Source organism: Mytilus trossulus, chromosome 12 (assembly GCF_036588685.1).
Source record: "Mytilus trossulus isolate FHL-02 chromosome 12, PNRI_Mtr1.1.1.hap1, whole genome shotgun sequence".
Classification (NCBI taxonomy): Eukaryota; Metazoa; Mollusca; class Bivalvia; order Mytilida; family Mytilidae; genus Mytilus; species Mytilus trossulus.
The window spans coordinates 54,050,508-54,068,240 of record NC_086384.1 but is presented as its reverse complement, the minus strand read 5'-3'; the positions used below and the strand labels follow the sequence as shown (position 1 = coordinate 54,068,240).

The 17,733-nt window shown below is 30.9% G+C and overlaps 1 protein-coding gene across 1 annotated transcript in view; it reads right to left on the bottom strand.

Annotated features, from left to right (window-relative positions):
* The window catches only part of LOC134692855 (G-protein coupled receptor dmsr-1-like), a 65,370-nt gene that overhangs the window by 31,770 nt on the left and 15,867 nt on the right, over positions 1-17,733 (bottom strand). The gene's annotated exons all lie outside the window — the stretch shown is intronic.

The following is a 17,733-nucleotide window of genomic DNA, read 5'->3' as shown; positions in this document are numbered from 1 at the left end:
TAACGTTTTAGATTACAAATCTGAGAACAGACTTCGTGTTATTGTATTCGCTATAAACATACCGAGATAACAGTACATCCGTGATTGTACGAATAAATACAATAATTATTTTATTACGCAATTTTATCTCGACGGACCTTTAACCGTAAATGATTTCAAATGTATTATTTTTCTTCAACAGTATTTCTTAATTCAAAAATCGTGCTTGTTTCGCTAAACAGAATCAATTAATACAACAACAAAATGTTTGCGCAGCCATATTCTTCTTTGAGGTCAAGCTGTTTGAAATTGACATGTACCTTTCAATTTATCGCTTTTAACAATAGAATTTTTGTAGAAATTCAAAGTAGCAGAAGTATAAATATAGTTGTAACGTTAAATGTACCGAGTCCTGCTATTGTTAAAAAAAAACCATTTTAGACTGTTGTACCATTATCTAAAAGACAGTTGTTAAAAACATTGACAAATAAATTCCTTTAAAAATAGCAAAGTCAGATTAACCATTTTTTGTGTGTTTATATTTGTTTGCCACTGATATATACCTTCTTTAGAATTATAAATAGCGTCACAACATTTCCTATTATCTATTTTTACCACCAATCTTTCTCTTTAGATCTTTTTTCCGCTTCCTTATTTTGTTTGGCCCTCCATATTTTGTTTGGCCCATTTATCTCCCTATACATCTGAACATTTAACTTTTGTAAATTTTAAACATGATGATTGAAAAAGGAAAATACCATTTAGGTTAAAGTAATGATTCTACATGTATAGTTTAGCTCAAATAAATCAACTTCTAAGTGGTTGAAAAGGGTTTTAAACTTTTTATACGGAATAATATATCTGATGACATTGATGGGTGCGTTTGAATAAAGTGCAATGGGTTTCCTAATGGTGTTTTGACAATAGAAAATAAATTGTTTCACAATGTAGGATTACTTTTTCTACAACTGCTGTCAATGTTAATTTAAATTCAGCTGAATATGAATTGATGAAAATGTTTGAATGAGAAAAATCTCATATTTCATTGCAATAGATACTCTTAAATGATTGTTTTTGTAATTCTTTAATATATCCTTCGTTGATAGAACAACTGTAGTTTTGACGATTGGTTTCTATTTTTTGTTCTGTAGGTTTGATAATAAGACAACTGCTCTACTTCTGTAGAAAACATATAAAATACAATATGTTAACTTTCAATCAAACTAAAATCAAACCTCAATATAAAGGAAAAATGTAAAACTATATTTTAATTCATCGAACCTATTTTTAGATTTTGATAAGAATTTCTGTAACTATATACACAGATACATTATCTATCGTAATTTATAAAGATATCACCTCATTATAGTTGTCATTAACAAATAAGTTGCACATGAAATAATTCCGGCAGAACTTACATATAAAGCTGTTTTAAATGTAATTTAAGGGACATTTCGCGAACGTCTGCAAGTGTTGTCCAGCTCATATTTTGCGTTTAACTGAAACATTTATCTGCAAAGACTCGATTGAAAATATATCCCCCGTATCTAACTGTAGCAACATTTCAATTGGTTTATTGAAATATAGGCAACTTGTTCTATAACTACAATGTTTTTATTAAATTTTGCTGATGAAATGGTTTTCAGCATTACGGGGGGGGAAACTGGCCACTATAAGATCTTATCAATTTAAGCGATAGGTGAAAGATATCAAATTCTCAAACTAATAAGTCGAAAATAAATAGATGACAACCACATGGATAAAATAAAATGACCAAAAGACAACATTATAAAAAACACATCATAGAAAACTGAAGACTGAGCAACACATGACGAACCGTAAATACCAAAAACAGGGGATGTTCTCATGTGCTCCGGAAGGGAAAGAAGATCCTGCAAATCGATTCTTTTTAGCGAATGATTACAAAGGATATGGAAATAAATGTCAAGTGATACATTTGTATCTTTATAATTCTAAAGGCAGACAGAGAGTCTGTGACATGTGAGATGAGGAGTCTGTGTAGTTGAGAGGACTGACTTAGTGTGTGCGTATGCTTTGGAGAGGGGAGAGGGAGAACGTGTGTGTGTGAGTGAAAGAGAGTGTTTATATGTGTGTGAGAGAAAGTACCGTGTGTACTGGTGGATGTACACGTAAGAGAGAGAGAGAGAGAAGAGCGAGATCATGGAGGGTTTTGGGTAAAGACAGAGTGTGTGCGAGGAATGAGTGAAAGAGAAAATGTGAGTGTAAGAAAGAGAGAGAGTGATAAGATTTGGTGGGAAGGGAGAGACAGAGGATATGAGAGAGGGGAATGTAAATATGATAAAAAAAAAATGAAATAATTGATTCCACTTGTTGCAAATGTATTTAAGAAAAAAATATCTGATAAACAATAATATAAATGTAGATCACCTTAAAATTGTTGACTTTCGTAAATCTTGAACAAAAATGAAATCAATGAAAACAAAAAAAATATATAATTATATAAAGATTGTAACCTGATGATTTAGAGCTTTCTCAAAGTTAGCACTACTTTAATTAAGGAAACATCAAATGTATACATAATTCACTAAAGCTATAAGATACAAATTATGTAAGATCCATAAAGCAATTGAAATCTACATTACATATCAATATAAACGATAATACTTGTAAATAAACAAACAAACAAACAAACAAACAAACAAACAAACAAACAACAAACAAACAAACAATCAAGAAATAAATTAAAAAAAATGATAGATAATAAATAAATAAATAACTAATAAAAATAAATATCGTTACTGTAAATAAATAAATAAATGAATAAATTTAAAAAAAAAAAAAAATTAAACACAAACAAACAAATAATAGAATTGATTACAAACAAACAAACAAACAAACAAATAAATAAAAACAAAATAATAGATAATAAAAAAATAAATAACAAATAACAAATAGATAGTAAATAAATAAATAAATGAAAAGAAAAGTGAAAAAAAATGAAAAAATAAATATCAAATAAATAAATTAATATAAAATAAATTAATATAAAATAAATTAATATAAAATAGACTAATTAATGAATAAATAAATAAATCAATCAATCAATCAATATATAAACAAATAAATGAATTGGAATGAATGAGACAATCAATCAAAACATTACTAAAAGAATTATAATAAGTAAAGAACGACATTGCGAAAATGTTCTGTAGTTGATAAAAAAAAACTTAATCCGTTTTCGTACGTCTTATTTTTTATTGCCCTGTTTACCAAATTATTCAATGAAGGACACGTAACAAGATTGGCTCTACTAAATCAAATTCAATAAAAATGCCCATCGAATGTGTCTTGACAGGAAGCGTTTGTCAAAAATAATCCTTCCTTTATTCAATTTACGACGCTTAGAAAATATCTCCGGATATGAGAGTATATATATTTATTCTAAATCAGTGCATTTAATGTCGGACATTTCAAATCCCCGGATGTAGCATTAACAATGCTCTCATCCTAATCAGCACGACGTTTTAGCTCTTTCTTTTTAACTATTGAGTTAAGGAATTCTAACACACGCTGATTTCTATAGCACTATATACCACATAGATCAATACATTTTCGATTATTGTTCGTCTTTTCTTGTCTCACGCAGCAAAAAACAATATTGTTTTGTTATGATAAAGCCTCCATTGCGCTGTTTTATTTAGATTTCAATTTAAGTTTAGATAAGCAAACTTACATGAGAAATGAGTCAATTAAAAAGCGCACAGTAAACAGAAAGAAGTACAGTTTGAATTAACTGTTATGAAATTGATGTCGTTGTTAAATGTAAGATTCTCAAACATAAAAAAAACAGTGCATATAAATTGTGCAGATTTGAAACATTATGTAAGCACTTTTAATCGCGGCATCAATCGTTATAGATGCCCTTAACATTTATTTATTTGCTCAGAAACAGATCTTTACGCGTACATTCTTGATGAAGTTACCGGCTGTACAATTTGATAGAATATTAAACACGCCGCAACGTTGCGGAACATTTTACAAGTATGATTTGCAACAAGGCAGTGCCGTCAGTGTTATGCGCAAGTGCAAAGGTTGCGAAAAGAATTATTGATTTTAGATTGATAAGATTTTGTAATTGATTTTTTTTTATTGATCTTTTTCTTCGTATAGATAATTTCGTCCTCATAGTACTTTTTATGATATTGATGGTCGTTGTTTAAAGAATAACTAAAGTGACTTTCTAATCAAATAAATCAAATACGCAATCACTTCCAGTCAGATAAATTCAATGCTTCTTGCAAGAAAAACTAAACACTCACAGCACATTGATGATATATTGCAACGTTGTTTAGGGATCTGTTTAGATTCAGTCCAAACCCACATATGTTATGATTCAAGTTGTCCTTTACCTTTTGTAAACCCTACTTTTTCTATGTACTATTTTATTGTTTTTTGTCCAGAATATGCATGACATATTTGTAACTAGACATTTAAAAGAGAACAACCAATGATCTGTGGATTAATTTAATAACAAAATATAAACCCCTATAAGAGGAGGGGCAATAGGGAGTCGGTTAACATTTTAACAAAACCTCGATTTTGGCAAAAATAGTTAACAAAAAATGCAAAAATGCTGATAACAGTTAACAAAGTGGGTTGAAAACAGTTAACATCTTAAATTGATCTCAGATAACAGTTAACAACACCTTGAAAAAGGCCAAAACAGGTTAACATAAAAAGGTATTGCCCTCTTCCTTTAAGTTATAAGTGCGTTTGATATTTTAACAGCAAACTAGGATTTAGAAGATCTAATAGGAACAATCACAAACTATAAGTTGAGCAAAAACAAACGATACCATTGCCAAACAAAAAGCTATAAAATGACAAAGACTGTAAAAATGAACTTATTGAATATAATGAAAAATGGCTTTGCTCATTGTTGAAGTCCGTACGGTGACCTATAGTTGTTAATGTCTGTGTCATTTTGGTCTCTTGTGGACAGTTGTCTCATTGGCAATCAAACCACGTCTTCTTTTTTTATATTTGCATACATACAAGGTAAAAATGTGTACGCCAGGCACGCGTTTCGTCTACAAAAGACTTATCAGCGACGCTCGAATCAAAAGATTTGAAAAGACCAGATAATACCAATACACGGAATCAACCTAGATTAACTTTAATAATAAAAAAAGCAATAAGCTAAATATTTTGTAAACACGACCATGATCTTCAGTGCAATCCGTTATACTATAGCTCATGTCTTCAATATAAAACAAACACCATGTTGTTGATATAAAGCAAGGTCTACAAACGACTTATCAGTGACGCTCTAAACAAATGATTTAAAAGACTAAATAAAACAATACGCATAATCAACCAAGCTTAACCTTACTCAACCAATATTACCATTTAAAAAAAAATGTCCACTAACCCCTACCTTTTTTCTAAAATTTGATTTAACATATTATAGTGTAAATAGTCAGCCTTGAAAATCTTTTAAAATCCTTGATATTTTTGCATCGTTTTCAAAATAAAAAGGTGCCAATGTTAATTGTAACTATAAACAATATAAAGAGAATTAATTATGTCCCGCCAAATTTTCAATGGTATAAAATATCAAAAACAAGCACACGGACCCATTATTTGTTTTCCGTTTTTCTAGGGTTTTTAATTATGCTATTTCAATGTATACAAATCTTTTAAAAAGCTTGTTAATTCAAAACAGAGTGGCGCGAAACATCTTAGAAAAAAACTAAATATTTTCTAAGCACGACCTTTTATTTTGAGTGCACGTGGTTGACGTAATGTGAGTTTAGAACACTAATTATTAGAGTGCACGTGGGTGACGTAATGTGAGTTTAGAACACTAATTATCAGAATGCACGTGGTTGACGTAATGTGAGTTTAGAACACTAATTATTAGATTGCACGTGGTTGACGTAATGTGAGTTTAGAACACTAATTATTAGAATGCACGTGGTTGACGTAATGTGAGTTTAGAACACTAATTATTAGAATGCACGTGGTTGACGTTATGTGAGTTTAGAACACTAATTATCAGAATGCACGTGGTTGACGTAATGTGAGTTTAGAACACTAATTATTAGAATGCACGTGGTTGACGTTATGTGAGTTTAGAACACTAATTATTAGAATGCACGTGGTTGACGTTATGTGAGTATAGAACACTAATTATCAGAATGCACGTGGTTGACGTAATGTGAGTTTAGAACACTAATTATTAGATTGTAATTCATCAATATCTAGTGTGAACACCTGTATCATCTATTGGGCGTTGGTTGAATGGATCACAATCAATTCAAGGTTTGTTTTGATATATTAGCTTAGGTGTAAATAAAAAAAAACATAAAAAGGACTGTATAATAAAGGAAAATATATGTACATGTATACATGTATTCATGTTCTCTGTAACCTTTGTACTTGCATGGTTTTATGAGAATAAACTATTTAATGTGTTGTACAGAGACTTAATTGGGACGAAAGCAAGTCTTTTTTTTCTCTGGAATCACTAATGCATGTGCCATTTATAATTGTTTATGATTGATTTTGTCATATTCTATACATTATATTTACCCGATTGTGACCAGTAAGATATCTTTAGATAAGCCAGACGATGATCTAATTTGTCGCTCGCAATTTACCGCTCATCATTTCGGAACATTATGCATGTTATGCATGTCTTTGAAATTTGCCTATAAGAAATTAGGATTTTATTTTTATTTTTGAAATTTAAGTATCTCGAGTCGATAAAATTGGATAACAACGGGGTATTATGGTATAAAACTTACGATTTATTGAATTAAGCATTACGTTGTGAGATTGAGGAAGATCAGGATGTAATAGTGTTGGTCAAGATCTGTCTTGTGGGAGTTATCCTCGTTTGACCTGGTGAAGCATTACGTGAAATAAATTTTTATTACATGATCAGGTGTAATGAGTATAGTTTCTTATCCAGTTGACCTTCCGACAGGTTCCGTTCAATCTCCCATCAAAGGTGACAATACAATCAGTTTGAAAATACCATTGAATTTTCATTACAGTTCATTTCACGTCAAAATGAACGAATTTCTATTTACAAGTCTGTAATCGAGTTTACAGTTGTTTCTTATGCATTATTCTTAGTAAAAGAATTAAACACGTGACAGATACATCGGAAGCAATTCTTATTGACATTTGATATTTAAACATTATTATTGATGCGCATTTGAACCGCATCAATGGTCCCATGATAGCGTGTTCGTCCCGTATTGGGAGGTCTTTGGTTCGACCCTGACCAGGTCAAATAAAATATTTTAATTAGTATTTGCTACATCTCCTTTAAGCATGTATTATTGAGGAGTGAGATATTACTATAGACTGTTCCGGACGGAGTCAGAATAATTTGTTCGGGTAGGGAACATATCTTGCGGTGGACTGTTACCTTGTGAACTAGCATGGTTTATATCCATATTACCCCAACATGTTATCGTTCTGAATATGCATTAAATGCTGGACGTTAAACAGCCGCCAATTCATACGTCATTGCATACACCATTTTAAATCACATTGTTGACCATAATGCACTGACGAAGTATAGCTTATTTTTAAATCCTGTTCAGACAATCATGAGTTTTACGCTGTAAACACATTTTATGATCTTTGACCATATATCGAACACTCGGTGGTATTTTTGAACGCAGTATAGATTCAGAGTGAAATATCTTTGTAAATTTAAAACAGAAAACCAGACATGTAATGCCCTGAAAAGATTTACAATCTATTTATTAGGAAAAGGAATCAATAACTTTAGAAAAGATACGAGTTGATGCACACGAGTCAATATCTAACATATTTAAGAGGGTTTGGATGGGGTCATCAATTTCTGTTTTTTTTTTTCTTATTCTATTTTTTTTTATATTTAAAGCTAATTCTTTGAAAATCTGATAAACATGATTTTACCATTTCTTTAGTCTGTACATAATTCATTCCTGCTATCATTATTTATTATCTAACTTTTTTTTCCACAAATATTTTTTTATATTTTTGCACGCCATTATTCTCTATTTTATATTGTATGCTAACTTTTTCTCTATCAATAATAGTCTTTGCCATTATTATCTTGTCTATAAACGACATATAGCTAGACCCTCATTTTGCGAGTGAAGGCATACCAACAGATGAAGATCGACGCCCACTGCTAGATTTCAGTATTATAAAAGAATTAGATTTAATCATAGATACATGCAAAGAATAGAATTGAAAATGAAATATACTTTGCTTTTTTCTGTTGAAAACAAGACATGTAGGTTTGTTTTGTTCTGTATATCTTTCTGATGAGTTAAGCCCTTTTCTACTGATGTTTCCTTATAGTTAATTTTTTTTTTCGTATATCAACATGAATTAACAAAAAAAGAATCTTTATAGAAGAACATGACATGTTTGATATCAGACCCCTTATCGGCCCTAGGTAAATGATATCAGCTAAAGAGCCGGATCGAGGGCTGTTTCATAAACGAGGGTCGATAAAAGGTCTGATATGAAAATGACAAGACAAGACAAGACAAGACAATATTTTATTTGAGTCTCACGGTCTCACCTCTTATAAAACATTTACATATTATTACAATTTCCAATATAAAACAAGAGCCACTCTAAAAAGAGTTATGAGAGACTTTAAAAAATAGTATATACATTTACATATATATATACATACATAAAACATAAAACATAAAGTAAATTAAAAGTATACAAATATTAAGAATAGCATAAAACATGTTATGGTCTTTTAATCCGGTGCTTCGCTTTTGCGCCAATTGGCATTTCATTTGCGCCACAAATCATATTTCATTTGCGCCAATATTACAGGAAAATGCACGTAATAGTATGAAATATAGTTATGACTAAAAAAAATATAGTAAATGCGCCCCTTTTTATTATATACTTCAGCAGAAGAAATACAGAAAACTATTAAGATTTTGTCTTTTTTGAACTTTCAGATAATGATTAACAGACAACCAAGTACACATTTCTTAACTTGTATTACTTATTTTTTTATTGATATTACAAGCATTTTATTTGTCTTGTTATCACAACAATTATCATGTTCTTAGCTTCAAACAAAATATTATTAACTTTCCTCCGAAAACATGTGCATAATTTTCCTTTATGATTGTCGCATCTCACTTATGTCTGAAGTTGTTGGAGATTTAACCTGTCTAAAGTTTGAATAAAAATTTGATATGTATTTCAAATAAAACATGTTTAATCCTCAACCAATATGTTAAAAGTCTTAAATCACTTTCGGTTTTCCGGACTGCGCACTAGCATGTCGTTTTGTAAAGACTCGAGAAACGCATCCATGTCGTCTTGTATTTTTACAAACCTGGAAATGCACGAAGTTGCATGTGCTAATAAAATTAACGGTACCAACTTTTTTGCACCAGATGCGCATTTCGACAATACATGTCTCTTCAGTGATGCTAACGTCACGGAAAAATAACGGAAAGACATGTGATAACATTTAAGAAGCTCAGAAGCAGTCAATAAATGTTGGTGTATCAGCCCGTATACGATTTTTTTTAGGAATCTGGTTAATCCTTTTATACCCTTGAATATTTTTAAATGTTGTTGAACTGTAAAATTTAGGTGACATTTTATACATTACAAGGGGTTCGCGTTGTTTATTCTTTAGTTGTCTATGTTGTGTTATGTGTACTATTGTTTGTCTGTTTGTTCTTTTCATTTTTAGCCATGGCGTTGTCAGTTTATTATCGATTTATAGGTTTGACTGTCCCTCTGGTATCTTTCGCCCTCTTTTATAAAAGTATCTGATACTGAAACATTCATGTCATGTGACTAAGGTAATTAAATCAATGAGTAATAGATTTCTCTTAGAAGAATTCTAAAGGTCCCAGTGAGAAATCTATACAAAGAACAATAGCCATTGTATTTATTAAATAGGACAGGCGAACTACAAAAAGTTTAAATACCTTGACCAGAAAGAGATGGCACTGTGGAAAACTTTCATTGGGTTCGAAATAAATATATCTGATCTTGAACTGTTCTATGTTGTTTTATAACAAATGCATAAAAATGTCATGGAACGATAATCTCTACAATTTCTTTAGATTTGCTGAAGATTGCAATCACATTTTTGTATAAAGATACATAGATGATAGGATGGCCGCCGTACAAAACAATATCCTTTTGCTGACACTTGGTATGTGAATTACGGTGTGTCCGATCGTACTTCCGGAATGTCCTTGAAAAATATGGTATCCTTTAATTACTGCCGAGAAATAAGTGTCCTAATTTCAATAAAATTGGTTGTAATTTTAATATCTATTGGCATAATAGATCATGATAAGTCTATAATTACATTGTTCTTATCCAGATAATTTTAGATTTACTTCCGTCAATTCCATACAAGTTTGAAACGTGAAATTAACTTTCCGTTTTCTTACTACTGTTCTGAATACTATAAAGATTCATGTTTAATACATTTTGGAATGTGATTCAGTTCATTGTCAATATTTAGGGGACGACCTTTTGATTTATTGGGGAAAGGGGGAGCATGTTTCCACACATGCGTATTTTATTCCAGGAAACTTTATTTGCACTTGTGTACACGATTAATTCCTGCACAGTGCATCTTAAATGGTAGAATAGTCATTGCCATCCAGTCTTGTGTACATGATTCTTTTCTCTGCTTTACCAGGCAAGGATATTCATCTTTAACGCGTTCTCTTCCCCGCCCCCAAAAATCAACAGATTGTCCCCTTATTTATCTCAAAGTCAAATCATAACAATTGAACAAAAGACATATTTTAAACCTGCTGGGAACTAATTTGAAAACAAAACATAAATTGGTTCTTTCAGATATTTTGTTATTCATACTTTCCAACTTGTAGTTATTATGATATTTTCGAAAAGCGACAAGGTTGTCCGAACGAGCTAAAACCCGTATTACAGATCACGTCTTTCAATTACAAAAAACAGATTACGGTAATGCTAAGTTCAGGATATTGAAGTCTGATAAGTATAGTTAACGAGGGGATTTGCTTTCTTAAATATACATTTACTACCATTAACTAGGAAATGATTAGTTTGTCTCGAACAGAATCAGTTTTTGTATTACATGTTTGAAGAGATTTGTCTGTACTTATGACAGTTACCCTCAGATACAATATTTCTTGTTTGTTTTGAGCTTTGGAAGAATATAAGGAGGTCTGAATAGGGGTTCCTTCAATTTTGTTTTTTTTAATTTTTACGTCTTTTTTCTCTATTGTTTAATCATTATGCCCATTAGTCTCTATTCTTTATATTTCAACGTCCCATTTTACTCCATTTGTTGTTTTATTTTTGTCCTTTTTGGTTTTTCTGTAATATTAGCCTTTCTAGAAAACCAAGACAGACCCTCATATTTGCACATTTAGCATTCAGATTTATCCTATATTCTAAATTGAAATTTGTATTGCTCAATTTAACGATTACGGTATGACTATTTTTGGCTTTATTTGGTTTTATTTTCTGTTTACCATTTTGTTGGCCGACTTTCTTCGTCTTATTATCTTAAATTCTACTCATAGCCGCATTAGTTGCGGAATCCTTGCCACTAAAATCAACTCTATCTCTTACATGTGATTTAAGAGATAACTGCATAGTATTTTAAGCTCCGACAGCAGCAATTGGTGATTTGATGGTCGCAATTTAAGTTTTCTGGTGACGCGTCGAAGCTTAAAATACAATTATATTGTTGTCTCCATTCTAATTTAACTGATAGAAAACAACGTTAAAACATGCATTTAAAATCTGTCAATCGTCGTCTGCACGAACGTTTTCATAGAAAATGTCTGACATTATCCAATCAAAATGATCGTTACAAACGATAAAGTTAAATTCCTAATCCTCGGTTTCTTTCTTGTCTTTTGAACTATGTCTCAGGTTCTTTTATTGGGAAAATGTATGCTTTGTTATACGAAACAGGTTTTGCTCCTTGTTGAAGGTCGTACACTGACCTGATATTGCTTAAATCCACGTCAGATTTACTATGTTGGATTGTTTTTAATTGGCAATCCTACCACAATACCTTATTATAAATTAACACATGGCATGAGTAAAATTTTTCATCTTAGCTTGAACTCCTTCGTCGTTCGGGTTAACAAGGGTCACCTGAGCTGTGCAGATTAAATTCTATATACCGACTTGCTTGGTCAATAACTATAACAAGTAAATAACAAAAAATACCGAATTCCGATGGATTCAAAACGAAAAGTCTCTTATTAATTTATAAGACCAAAAGCTCAAACTCATCTACCGAATTTCATGGTCCTGACGTGGTGCATATATTCAAGTTTTTAATGTATGACACTTTGTATTTCGTCTTATATTGTAACAGTGATGTTTTTCGATTGTTGTCTTATTTTTTAACCAATCATGACATGTGTTTGTCTAGGTCATATATATAGTTTGTGATTACCATTAAATATCCTCTAAAAGGATTTGATTGAAATATCGTACTTTCATGTTTGTTTTTCGAAAATACAAATTAGGCCATTGGCTTTCTATTGAATATTTAACCTCTTTTGTTTGAAAAGAGCAAAAAAAAAAAAAAACGTAATACCATTTGCTGGATATTGATAGCATCAATTCCTGCTGAGTCATTAATAATATAATTTTTCATTTACCAAACTATTTGTAAATAAGCCTTGACAAGGGCATCACGGAAGTAGAGTTAGTCAAGTGTTTAACTCGGAAATAAAGTAGTTCCAGAGTCCTTAATGATACAAATTATGTTTTATTTAACACATTGACAGCAACTTTACCGATTTACAGAAAAGGTCAAACCGTTACAATACAATTTATTTTAGATTGATATTAATTATACTTCTACTTTTCAAGCCACCGTGGAAAAAAAACGGATCAATTTCAAAAACAATTACAAAAATGTTTTAAAAACATTTGAGTAAGGTTTTGAACATTAGTTAAAAAAAGATATCTAACGGTTAAAACCAATTGTCTGCTGTCAGTACTAAGTGAAGAACCAAGAAAAACGTGAAATATGCATTTACACTGTTTATTTTATCTGAACATATACTATACATCATGGCAATTGCTGTAGTTCTTTACAAGGTCATATTGTTGTTTTGTATCATTCAGTATGTCAACACTTTTGATGATTCAGTTGTCTTAGATAATAAAGTCTACTTAAGATGGCAAGAATAAAGAATGAATGAAGTTTCATAAGATGGACAAAATAGAAGCGTGGTAATATGGCAATGTAAATAAATGTGTTCACCCTTATTTATGTACGCTTGATCCATTATTATTTTAGCGTAAACCCAAATGCAAACACTCCTGTGTCCATTGAAGTGTTGAGGCATTGAGGTGTATTTTTGTCATTCTTTTAAAATGATAAGAATAAACCCGCTTCAAATTTAAGCACCTGTCCCAAGTCAGGAGGCTGTTGTTCAGTGGTTGTCGTTTTAGTGTAAGGTGCTAAGGTGTTTCTCGTTTCTTATTTTTTATGTATACTAGCCCGTTTGATTTTTCGGTGTGAGCCAATGCTTCGTGTTGATGGCCGTACATTGACGTATAGTGGTTAACTTTTACAAATTGAAATTTTGATGGAGGGTTGTCTTATTTGCACTCATACCACATATCCTTAATTATATTGACAAAGAATAGAGAAAGGAAAAACTAAAGAGGAAACGAGGAAAGATCAATCGATTTGTAACGTGTGAAAGTCTCTTTTAAAATCAGAATTACCATTATTTTCCTTGAAGACTTTGCACCTATGTAATTAAATGATCATTAAAAAAAGATTTATTCTTAATTCAACCAACTTCTACCATTTAACATTGCGTTTCTAAGCAAGTCCCTTACCTTCTTCCGAGACTTCTTTAAGATTTCAGGAACCATTGAATTGCAAAAATGTAAATATGTATTTTTTTTTTGTTTTTTATGGTGTCTCCTAATTAATTCAGTAATGAAACAATATCCTGTTATATAAGCCTATAATTCTATAGAGTGAAAATATACAAAGATAAAAGGAATGCAAATGCAAATTATTTCCCTCACTTCAAAAATAAATTTTTAAATGACTTAACATGTGTCGTCAGTAGTGATCTTGTTTTAAATAAGTTTTTTTTTATAGAATAAAGGATTTTGTGTTTTGACGGATTCCTTTGAAGAGCACGAAAATTAATGAAAGTAATGCATAATATTGGTGCAAATTAATCAAACTTCAAAGTTTATAATGATAAAAGAATGTTTTTTAAAGATTTTATTCTTAGAAATGTCAATAGTCTGATTTTGTTTTTATAAGATTTAGATTCTTATAGTGTCTTTTGAGTTAATCAAAAAATAAATCGTGATTTTTATGAAATTTTCAAATCAACATTTTTACATAAGATGGAATAGGAAAACAAAGATGGAATGACACACAGTGTTATTTTTAGATGTCGAATGCGATTTAATATTATCTAGACTAAGTTTTTACCTGTCAAAAGTAACACAACTAATTATATATAATGCGCCGCGATAGGAACAGGAGTTTTTGAGAAATTTGGGAAAATTAGAGGACTGCAAATATTGATTGACCACGTGATTCACCGTCGTATTGGTATCAGGATGTGAATTCGAGATTTATTACGAGACTTTAACTTCGGGTTTACTAGCATTAAGAATCCTTGAAAAAAATTAAAGAGGCAAATGCTTTAATTTTGAATTAATATTTGCAATTATATGGCGCAATTTATCGATTACTCTGGGCATTCGCAACTCTTTTATAGAAGTGTCCAGTGTTTAATAATAATCGAAATGCATTTTAATCGGGATTTCACGAAGTTTAAAAAGAGAGGCGAAAAATATCAAAATGACGTTCAAACTCAAAGTCGAAAAGTTTCGTTGTTTATATTCTAATAATTTATAACACTATTTTAAAAAGCTTGTTATATTAAAGAATAAGAAGCAAAAAAAGGACGAGAGATACCAGAGGGATAGTCAAACTCATAGATTGAAAATAAACTGACAACGTCATGGCAAAAAAAAAAAGACAAATAATAGTATAGAAGACATAACATGGTAAACTAAAGAATAAACAGCACGAACCCCACCAAAAACATCTTTGAAAAGGTCAAACTAAATGTTTGATTTTCTCTTTAAAATGACATTACAATTGAGTCGTTTCGGATTCGATAACATTTCAATTGAGTCTATATATAAAAAGATGATCATCAAAAGTCAAATTGACATCAACATTAAAAAAATATATTTACAGTCACTTAAAGATTGGTTGTGTCTGGACATTTGATATTTAGTTTCTGTTTATGCCATTACAACTAGTATACATACACCATCAGAATGTTAAAGGATTTCTTGATAAGAGTACTGGGAAGTTGAGAAGGATTTACCCGTTTCTGAAACACGTTTTAACCCTGTTACGTTGTATATGCCTGTCCCTAGTCAGGAGGCTATTATAATTCAACGTTCGCCGTTACTTACTATCTATATGATTTTGTTTATTGTTACATATATAAATATATATATTTCTCTTTTTTGGCAGGATTGGACCGTCTTGCAAACATATTGAACTCTACCACGTTCTGTGTATGCCTGTCTCTAGCTTATATCACTTTCTGTATATGCCTGTCCCATATCACTTTCTGTATATGCCTGTCCCTAGCTTACAGATTATAAATCAATTGTTGCGTTATTTGCTGTCTATCATATTCGTTTTGCGTTTGAAGTTGAATGCATGAATCCATTAAGTTTTTTTTTTTCATATTTGAACAACAGTTTTAGAGTAAGTTCTGTCCCATTACCCCTGGCTCCTATACGTCCCTGGTTGTGTTTCATTCAATACTTCATACATGATGTCAAACATGTAATAAGTAATACAATTTTCAATCGCATATAAAAATCTTAAGCAGTATTATACTTAATAAGAAGCTTAATTAATGAAATATAAGGCTGTGATAGTATGGTTTATATGTTCCAGTTTGGTTAAGTATTTATTCATTAAGATTCATTGCTCAGTATAAAAAAGGCAAAAGTCAGCATATTTAAGGAAAAGGGAAGTTTGTCTTCTGTTAACAAATTGATAACTTTTTATACTTACGAACGAAATATTGTGACGCTTAATTTCAATGGAATTGTACTCAATAACTGAAATGGTAGACTTTAATAATTATTTAGAATTACAGTCTTTAATAATGAAATGCTGCAGTTCAAATGCATCTGAAACACACTGATAACGTATATAAACCATAAAGACAGGTTGATGAATTTAATATTGGCTGCTTAACGTCCAGTGGCAAATATGTCATGCATGTGGAGGACAGAGACAAAACTTTTGTGTCTCAACTATTGGGTCAAAACGACAAGAATGTTTTCGACCGCTGCTTACGTTCTTAGTCAAAGTTTATCAGCCGAAAAGAAACGGGTTGATCGATTTGTAAACCATTACATGTATTATAAATTTACGTTTTTGTTGGTTAAGATCAATATAGTCTAAGAGCTTATATTTTGTAGTAAATACCTATACCGAAAATGAATAAAGCTTTCGTTTTCGTATAATCACTTATATTAGCTCAGTATCTTCAGGAGGGGGAGTGAAGTAAGAAAAAAACAAAAGAAAAAAAGAGGTATATTTCGGAAGAACTCATCAACGTCCCGGATGAAAGGTTTGAAATGAATGATGGATACTTACTTTATAAATCTTCACATTTTTTTTTCACAAATTAACAATCTTACCTCTTTATCAATTGAAACTGTCTTTTATATGTTCTCCACTTACAAATTGATTAATAAACACTTTTATGTAGCCGATCACCATTTAACAACTTGTAGCCTCATTACAATTGAGCATATTTTAGCACATTTTCACTTAGAAAAATCAAACCAAAAGTCGAATCCAAATGTTTGTTATATGATGAATAACATAACATGAAATGATGAAAAACTAACCACCTATTTGATCTTATTACAAAAGTGATGAATGTGAATTATTTATTGTGAGGGGGCATGAATTTTAACAACTTTCCCCAATACAATTAGTGGTCATATGACGTTTGAACAATCGAATGCCTATACCGCAACGTCAATAATGTGTGAAAGATTTTAATGAACAGAACTTCCAATATTAACGCAACCTAATGATATAGGTCAGTGTATGTCATTAGGTTGCCACAAATCTTAAAAATGCAACCAATACGGAAAGGTGCGGTGGTCAAGGTCACATTCCTTAATACATGGATTTCTATTCTCAATTTCATTCATTTTGTTTTTAAGGATGTGCGCTACTATGTTTTAGAATAACAAACTTTTTAAAAGAATGTTATAAAGTGATAGGCACTTAAAGAACAGAAAAATGAAGGGTCCGTGTTATTTCGTTTTCGAGATTTAAGCCATTAAAAATTCGGCGGGAAATATTTCTAGACATTTCTTGCATTTTACATTACCACTCTTTTTGTCTTTAAAATAATATAAAGATATAAGAAGGATTTTATAGGAATTTCAAATATGAAATTATATGTAATATAATCATGAAACATAAGGGTTCGTGTGGGAAATCTTTAATGGCACTACATGGATAATACCAGAGGATCCGAATATATGACAATAATTCAAAAACAAGAGAAGTGAAGATTCCTAAAGGTATATTACTCTGACTCTTGACGATTCATTATTACTATTTCTTGTAAAAAACTATAACAAACATACCAAACTTCATGGTAAATCAATAAAGTGCAAATGGTCAAAACCCCGGAC